At 34.8% G+C, this 9,044-nt stretch overlaps 1 pseudogene; it reads right to left on the bottom strand.

Annotated features, from left to right (window-relative positions):
- Window positions 1–292: 292 nt before the first annotated feature.
- LOC122905747 lies at window positions 293–392 on the bottom strand (annotated as a pseudogene).
- Between the last annotated feature and the right edge of the window lie 8,652 nt (window positions 393–9,044).

Below are 9,044 nucleotides of genomic sequence, written 5' to 3'. Positions count from 1 at the left end.
TACCAGCTCAGTATTCGATAAGATAGACTAACATTATTTTGTTGCTATTCTTATTTTTACCTTTCAGTTTGTGCTTTTGTAATGTAATCAATCTATATTTCTGGTTTTCTTGAGACATAATTAATATACACCACTGCATATGTTTAAGATGTACAGCATAATTTGATTTACATATATCATGAAACAATTACTACAAGTTTAGTTAACATTCACTATCTGATACAGTGACAAAAAAATATTTTCCCTGTGATAAGAACTCTTAAGATTTACTCTCTTAACTTTCATTTACACCAAAAATATGGAACACGTCAAATTTGTGTGTCATCCTTGTAAGGAGCCACACTGATCTTCTCTGTATCATTCCAATTTCAGTATATGTGCTGCCAAAGTGATGTTGTATTGTATACAATATATGCAAACATTGTATATATATATTATATAATAATGCCTATTTCAGTAGACCTTCTGTCTTTGTCAGACAAAGCAATTTTTTTCAAGAATTTTTTTTTTCTTAACAGTGAATTAAGTCATGAGAAAGTGACATCCTGTGGTGTATTTTAGCAATCAACAAAAGATGAGAGTCTTTCTGAAATATTTATTTTAGGTCCTAGAATTTAAACATTGGACATTTGCTCCTCTTGATCATCTTTTAAGATCAAATAATAAACAATTTGATTTGACATATTTCCTCTTTGGTGTTTCATACATCTGTTAAAACATAACAAACAGGGGTAGTACTTAATGAGAATCTGGAGAAGGATGTATATAAATAAACTGAATTTCAACTTGAAAGTTATTAATTGTTCCTTGGTATTAAAATGGATGTAACATATTTATTATAGGATCTTTCTGCCAAATAACTGCAGCCTATTTCAAATAGGCTATTTCAAATAACAATCACAGTAATATCTTAGTTAAGAAAGCTACATCACAGCCAAAGTATATTAATATCACTATTTTACTAAAAACACATCTAGTTACCCTCAGTTTGGGAGGGGGGTTGGGAGAAGGGGGTGGGGTTATGGACATCGGGGAGGGTATGTGCTTTGGTGAGTGCTGTGAAGTGTGTAAACCTGGCGATTCACAGACCTGTATCCCTGGGGATAAAAATATATATTTATAAAAAATTATTAAAAAAAACACATCTAGTTTATTAAATGTTACATATTTCTAAATTTTTAAGACTAAATTTAATTACCCATAGAGGCAAAATTTTCCCCAGATAATGTTATTTTTGAAGTATTTAAACTTTAACATAGGATCAGCTTCTTCTTAGCTCAAGGGTCTTGTCCTATTTCTTTTCAGCATACTTTATATTTACCTATTTTCCATACAAGTAAGTGCACTTAAGCAGATATATTGTTTTCCCAGCCTGCAATAGAGAGAATACGCATCTACTTCTATTAATTTGCTTACCAAAAAAAAAATCTTTCAGTTGTATATTAATAGCTTTTAATACACTGAGGGCTCATGTGGACTCTGAAAACAACAATGTAACATAGTAAAGCATCCACCGTAGTTACAAACTCCAAGTATTTTAATTGTCTCCATGATAGTTACAGTTGACTCCAGTTTTAAATGTTCTTGCTGGCCCAGGTTGTTCATAAGCTTTTCATCCCCCCTTGATTATTTCCTAAGTGATTCAAGGTTTGGAATCTGAACACTCCTACTCAGAGTAAACATAAAATAAATAGATAAGGCCTAATGAGGGCAAAGCTGGGTCAGAAAGATTTCCTTATAAATGTTATATTGCTGTAGCTATCCTCATTTTCACTTTTAGAAAGTTTTTATAAAACAATCAGCAAATTTTTATCATCATTTCTGAAATTAAATCAGTCATATAGTCAACTTATTTACTGAGGAATGACAGTGGCAGACACTTTTCTAAGGCAAGCAGTAGATAGTTGGGCAAGGACCTTGTTTTGGGGATGCTTATATTCTGGAGAGAATTATGGACGGATTTCAGATAAAATAGTCAGAAAAATAAAGAAAACAAATATATTATTAAAGAGGATGATTCAGAGAAGTGATAGTGTTACTAAAAAGAAAAAAAATATTTTTGCGACACACTAAGGGGTATCTTTTAGGTATGGTGGTTCAGGAAACCCTTCTTTAGGAGACATATTGGAAATAATAGCTGAATTATACAAAATACTTCTGCATGAGCAAAGTACTATGTCTTTATGACATACTACTGGATGCCAGAGTGTTGCAGGCAAAGGGAATAAAAAATAGGAAAGAAATTATGGAATATTTATATTTCATCAAAATTTGAACCACAGAAGTTCAATAATGTTTTAACTTTCGAAATATCCTGCAAATAAACAGATAGAGTGTTTTAAGAAATGTTGTGTAAGCAAGTGTAGGCAATAACTTCAGAAAAAGATGTAAGAGAGCCATCTGTGAACCTCATATCCTTATTCAACACCATTGTAGGGAAATTCGTGAATATGAGTGTTCAATCAACAATAATTTGCTACCTATTTCTTCATAGAAAGGATGCCAAATTATCTTAGTCATTACAAACTTCTAGGTAAACTTCTAAAATATTTGTATGAACTATTTACAAATATTTTGCTGTTCCAACCCACAATGAGAAGTACTTTTTATCCTACAACCCAGCGCTCACACTCACACTCCCATTCTCTCTCTCTCTCTCTCTCTCACACACACACACACACAGAACTATGTGCATATATAGCTTAAAACTGTTTCCCAAAACAATGCTATGTGAGATGAACTCTTGGTATTTTCTATCATTCTATTTTTAAAAAATGCTGACCACAAACTACTAAACTATTTTATGACCCACCAATAGGTTTTAACCTGAAGATTAGAAATCTTGTTCTAAAAGTCATTCAGTGGGGCACCTGGGTGGCTCAATCATTAGGTGGCTGCCTTCCGCTCAGGTCATGATCCTGGGGTCCTGGGGTGGAGCCGGAATCCGGCTCTCTGCTCAGCGAGAAACCTGCTTTGTCTTCTCCCACTCTTCCTGCTTGTGTCCCCTCTCTCCCTGTCTCCCTCTCCCTCTCTCTCTCTCTCTCTCTCTCTCTGTGTGTGTGTGTGAAATAAATAAATAAAATCTTTTAAAAAAATTTACTTAGCAATTGACACAGCCTAATCTATACACCAAAAACAAAAACAACTAGGCCAATTTCTATAGGCTAATTTAAGTTATTTATCCTTTTAGGAAAAAGAAAAGTAGTATAGTTCTTCAATGTTCTCACAAACACTAAATTGAAAAGAAAAAAAAAAGATGAAAACCAGAATTAATCTTTTCTTTGCCTGACAGCACGGTAACTTTGTGCTTATAAGGAAGACAACGCTTATATTTAATGGGGTAGTAGAAAAATTTCCATACTTATAAGGAAAGATGATTTTCTTTCTGATCACTCCTGGCCCCAAGTATTGGTCTCAATTATCCCCTAAATACAGAAAGGAAGTATTTAAGAATTTAAATGTAGAGAAGTCTTAAGAGAATTAGAGTAAAACTTCAAAATGGTGTTAGTTTAAAAACTTCATAACAGCAAATCTAATATTTACATAATAAACTTTTAATAGAAACACTTGAAAGTTTTGCTTAAATTTATCTTTAAAATTTTAACCACCTTAAGTAGAAATGTCACATAATAAATTATTCCAAAACACAGTTTCACACAAATTTGGTTTCAGAATACATATTTACACAAATATTTGATTTTTGGGAATTTACCCACAATCCACAATAACAAAAGCAAAGTCATACTTTGAGTATATAAATTTCAACAGACTGAGAGCCAGCCTTTATATGCTGCCATCCCTTTTAACTCTTACCCTAGAATGTCTTACATTTCTCATTTGTTACATTAAGATAATTTTTAAGAATTTGTTATACATATCTTGTACAAATAATATTGTATAAACCAGAAAGTCTAATAAATGCTTCAGATTTACATGGGAAGACCCTGGCCTTTATCATGAGCAAACCCGGGAGCCTTGTAAGTTGTCTGTTGAAATTCCCAGTGAGTGGGCCCCATAGTCTGACCCCGGTGCCTTTGCTAACTTCTCTTGTCTACTCTGGATCACCCTGAACCAAACCACCAACTCTGCTATAAACCTTAATAGATTTTATTGTAGACTTAGAAGGTTATGTGGTCGGGTCCCATCACAAATCCCATAAACGTTCCCCAATGACTGAGTCCAACCACTCAGTCTATTGCATCTAAGTTTCCAAATTCTTTCCTATGGAACCCACAATCTCCTGCCCTTGTTTTTGGTGGAATCATTTCACCACATTCGGGTCTCTTGAATATATATTATTCCTACCACATGGCTTATCTTGAAGTTTCCTGATGACAGGAAATCTCTTCTGTGACAGAAATTCTCAAACACTACTCTCTCTATATATACATGTATTGAAAGCATCTTCTGCAGATCTGAGAAGGTGCTGGATAGATGTCCACTTTTCTCCAAGGTAACCTCCACTTTAAGCTCTTGTTGAAATGCAGGCTGCAAGCACTTCAGTACTTAAGGAGGTGAAACTTTCAAGAAGACCATAAGTCTCATTTTAGTGGCTTAAAGAAGTGTCCGGATACTTCCATGGTGGGCCACGTGATCAGAAATCTACCCTGGTAAACTGTTTTGTTTTGTTTAAATCAACTTTGTTGAGGTATAATCTGTACTGAATAAGCCACATCAATTTTGAATATATATAGTTCCATGTGTTTTGACACATTTATACATCTGTGTAAGTACCACTGTGATCGAGATCAGAACATTTACATCACCCAGAAAAGTTTTCTTCTCTCACTATGCATCCCTCATCCCTGGTGAGGCAAACATGGATCTGCTTTCTGAATCTGTTGTTTAGTTTTGAGACATTCTAGAAATTCCCATGAATGAAGCCATACAGGATATACTCTTCTATGTTTGGCCTCTCACTCAGCATACCCTTGTTGAGATTCATTTGTGTTATTGAATTTATGTAGTTTATTCTTTTTCATTGACAAGTAGTATTCCATGACAGGGACACATTGTAATTTATTTATCCATTCACTTGTTGATGGACATTTCTGGTTCAGGAATATATACATACTTTGTGGCTCTTCTAAAATGTAGTACACTATGTAGAAATTTGGTCAAAGCCATATATTTTGGAAAATCATATGATTTCCACAAAAATCCTACCAAATAAATTTTAAAAACATCCCAAGGTTGGTTTTTTTTTTTATTGTGTTATAGTTACATAATTTAGAAGAGAAGGGAAAAAGGATGCCTTATTTATATTCAACAAATTCTCAAAAATTTCATATTAAGTTTTTTTATTTCAAGCAAACTATTCTGCCTTTTTTTTTTTTTTAACTCAGGACCATCGAAGGTAAAAGACAGTGGTCTCACATTCCCAGGAACTCAGTGCATTTTATAATTGGATTTCTACTTTTCCTTAAACAGTCCATGGTGCCCTTGTTTTTTCCTCACAGATTACAATTCAGAATGTTTCAGCATTCTGCTACATCAGTAACAAAGTATAAAGCCCTTGATCTAAGGAAGCAGCTAAGTAAATATCAGTTGATTTCCAAGAACTAGTCATATGACATATTAAAATAAACCAAATGCCCAGCCTCTGGTTCATCTTAATTCAAGTATTCCATAAATTGGCAATGGTCAAAGGCATAGTTACAAACAAATTCAGAAGATTTAAAGCTTTTTTCTATCGTCTCTTGCAGTTAACCTGACTTGCAAACTTCTCAGCACAAAGTACATTTGTTAGAAACTTGCCTTTTGAATGGAAAAAAGTGTTAAAAACACATATTTCTACATTATTTCATTACAGGAGTCTATTTGTGGAAAAGCAAGCCCACCTTTTTCATGTTTAGACCAAACATGTAGAATTCCTTCCTCGAAAGTAGTTAAATCCTATGGAGAATGTAATCTAGAAAGTACAGATGGTGTGGTTCATATATTGGATATTCCTCAGTACAGGGATAGACTTAAATCAGAGAAGAGAATCAGCAAGTAGTTGGAAATAGGAATCTTAAAAGGATCAGGGACAATTAAAAGTTCTCAACATGTAAGTAACATGTATCCATCAGTATATAGAAAAGATTAGGAAAATATAGTATATATACACAATGGAATATTATATAGCCATAAAAAGGATGAGGTCGTGCTATTGATGACAACACGGATGGTCCTAGAAGGGTTATGCTAAGTGAAATAAACAGACTGAGAAAAAAAATACCATATTATTCCACTCATAAATGGGATCTAAAAAATGAATAAACAAAATCAGAACTATATAGAGAACACACTGATAGTTATCAGAAGGTAGGCAGGTGAGGGGTTGGGCAAAATGGGTGAATGGGTGTGGGAGACACAGGTCTCCAGTTATGGAATGAGTAAGTCATGGGAATAAAACACAGAGCATAAGGAATACAGTCAATGATATCGTAATAACGGTATAATAGAACAAATGGTAGCTATCCTCGTAGTGAGCACAATATAATGTTTAAATTTGTCAAATCACTAAGTTGTACACCTGAAACTCAGGTAATATTGTGTGTCAGCTATATTCAAAACAAAAATAAAGAAATATAAATAAATAAATAAACGGTCAACCTCCTCTCCCATGTAGAAGGAACTAATGTTACATTGATCAATTCACACTTTTAAACACTTTTAGGAGTAGATAGAGTCCATCACTCTACATGCTCTCATTCCTTTAGAACTCTTACCCAGGCACATTCCAAAGTTGGCTTTATCTAAATCCTGGAAAAACCATTTTAATTTTAAAACTTTTTAAAGAAAAGGAGATGCAGGAGTATTAACGACTTTAGGAATCAAGCAAGGTTTTTTTTTTTTTTTTTTTTTTTTTGTCATATTACTAAATACTCTTTCTACATGCAGCCATCCATTCTTTCCAGTTTCAGGTTACCGACAAATTTGATAAACATGCCTTGCAGTTTTCCATCCAAATTATTCATATATTGTGAGTAGAAGGGAGGAGGATAGAGCCCTGTGACTCACAACTGGATTTCTCTTTCTGGATTGTTAATGGTCAGCTGCTTTGGGCAAAATTATTTTGCTGCATTCAATTGATCAAATTTATAAGCATGGAGTCAAGGTTTTTCATCACAAGAGACCTTGCCAAATGTTATTACTATACTCTAATCTTTTCATCTAATAACACTGTCGAGAAAGAAATGAAATTTGCCCAAAATTGTTATTCTTAGTGAACCCATGCTGGTTTCTAGTGATCATCATTTCCTTGTCTAGATGCATGGAATGACTCTAATTTCTCTAGGTAATTTTATGAGAAAATCTGAATTCTGAAATCCTTAAAAGTTTTCCTCATCTTGTGTCACTTACTAAGAAGAACTCTTAAAGAAGGATTTCCTCGTTTTCCTACTATTCTTAATTTCCTATGGCTTCTCCTCATGACAATGGGGGAAGTACAGCTCTTGCCAGACCATCTTCTCTACTCTTGCTTCTAGATCCTGTCATCTTTCTTATTTTCATGGAAGCCAGAGTGGCTAAAGCAGAAAGAGAGGAGAATGGTGAGAAATGAAGTTGGAGAGACAAACAGAAACCAAACCCCAAAAGGGACCAATGTTTTAAGTGTCATAAGAGAATTTTTTAAAGAATTCAAGCAAGTGATTATGATCTAATTTTATCTGATTGACTGAGAGAAACAAATGTATTTGATTCAGGGATTGCATCTTCCTTTTCCCATGACTTGGTTTTATAAGATTGTCTGACTGGAGAAGGTTGCAGGAGAAAGGTAGGATCCAGAAGACCAGATGGCCTTTGCCATCCTTTTGCATGAAATTCAGTCAATGGGAGTTTCAAAATTCTTGTCTCATTCTGCCCCCCTCTTTATTTCAAATGTGCTTTGTATTCTATATGATACTTAATATGTGCATTGCTTTCACAGAAAAGGAAACAAATAGGAAACAAATTTAGATGAGAGAAGCTGTACCCAGACACATCCTCCGAATGCAGCCATCCGTCTCATCTGACCCCAAGAGAGAATTCTAATAATGTTATCATTTGATTCCCATTTCAGGCACTTTGCATTTTTATATATGCTAAAGAATTCAGTAAGTCATCCAACTGGCATAAGCAATAGGGAAACTTCCTTTATAGCACAGGTGTACAAGCAAACAAATTCTTTCTGTGCTGGAAAATTGATCCTTCGATGTAGCAAACTTCTCAGCAGCGTGCTGAACTGGCAAGAGGAGGGAGAAGAGAGCACATCTGTCAGGTGGAGGGAACAGATGACAATCACTTCTTCTCCCCTCCCAGCACAGTCAGGAATAGATCGTGTCACCCTGCACTGCTTTTTCCCAGCCATGCTACAAATTTGGATTTCTTAATAACAGAGATAAGTCACTGTGTGTGTGTGTGTGTGTGTGTGTGTGTGTGTGTAGGAAGAAAGGAAGGGAGGGAAGAAGAAAGGGAGAACAAGAAAAGTAAGCCCAAGCCATGGGTATTAAATTCTGTGGCTAGGGTTAAACACGTGTAACTAGTTGGTTAGTTCTTGATATCCTGGAAAGATAACCTCGTGTCACTGAGGCCATACAAGGTGCCACGGGTTGTAAATCCGTTTTAATACCACAACAGTGCCAGGAATATACCACAGTAGTATTAAAGTGAATAGTTAAACATCATGCAAATGACCAAACTCAAGCTATAAATATATCCCTGGATCCTGGCTGGAAGTCCCGGTAGGGAAAGAATTCTCTGTTGTAACCACCTCCAGGCCTGGTTATGCTTTATTCTGCCAATGAGTCACAAAAGCTCAGATTCCATATTTAGAAATTAAATCATCACCTAACTCCTAAAGCCCACATTTTTCAAATGTTGTCAAAACCTGAAGTGTAACTGAGTTATATCAAACAGAGGTTAATAACACAATTTTGCTAAAATGGAACAGATTATCTGACATCTAAGCCCCTTCAACCCACTGTTCTTTATAACATATCTCTCTGTTCTTTAAACCATGGACCTTAAACAAAAATCTCGTAGGAGATGATCCCTTTGATGCTGATTTTCAACCTTTTTCA

This window comes from Neovison vison, chromosome 4 (assembly GCF_020171115.1).
Source record: "Neovison vison isolate M4711 chromosome 4, ASM_NN_V1, whole genome shotgun sequence".
NCBI classification, from domain to species: domain Eukaryota; kingdom Metazoa; phylum Chordata; class Mammalia; order Carnivora; family Mustelidae; genus Neogale; species Neogale vison.
The sequence above is the reverse complement of the archived record's forward strand: the minus strand, read 5'-3'. Positions and strand labels throughout refer to the sequence as shown.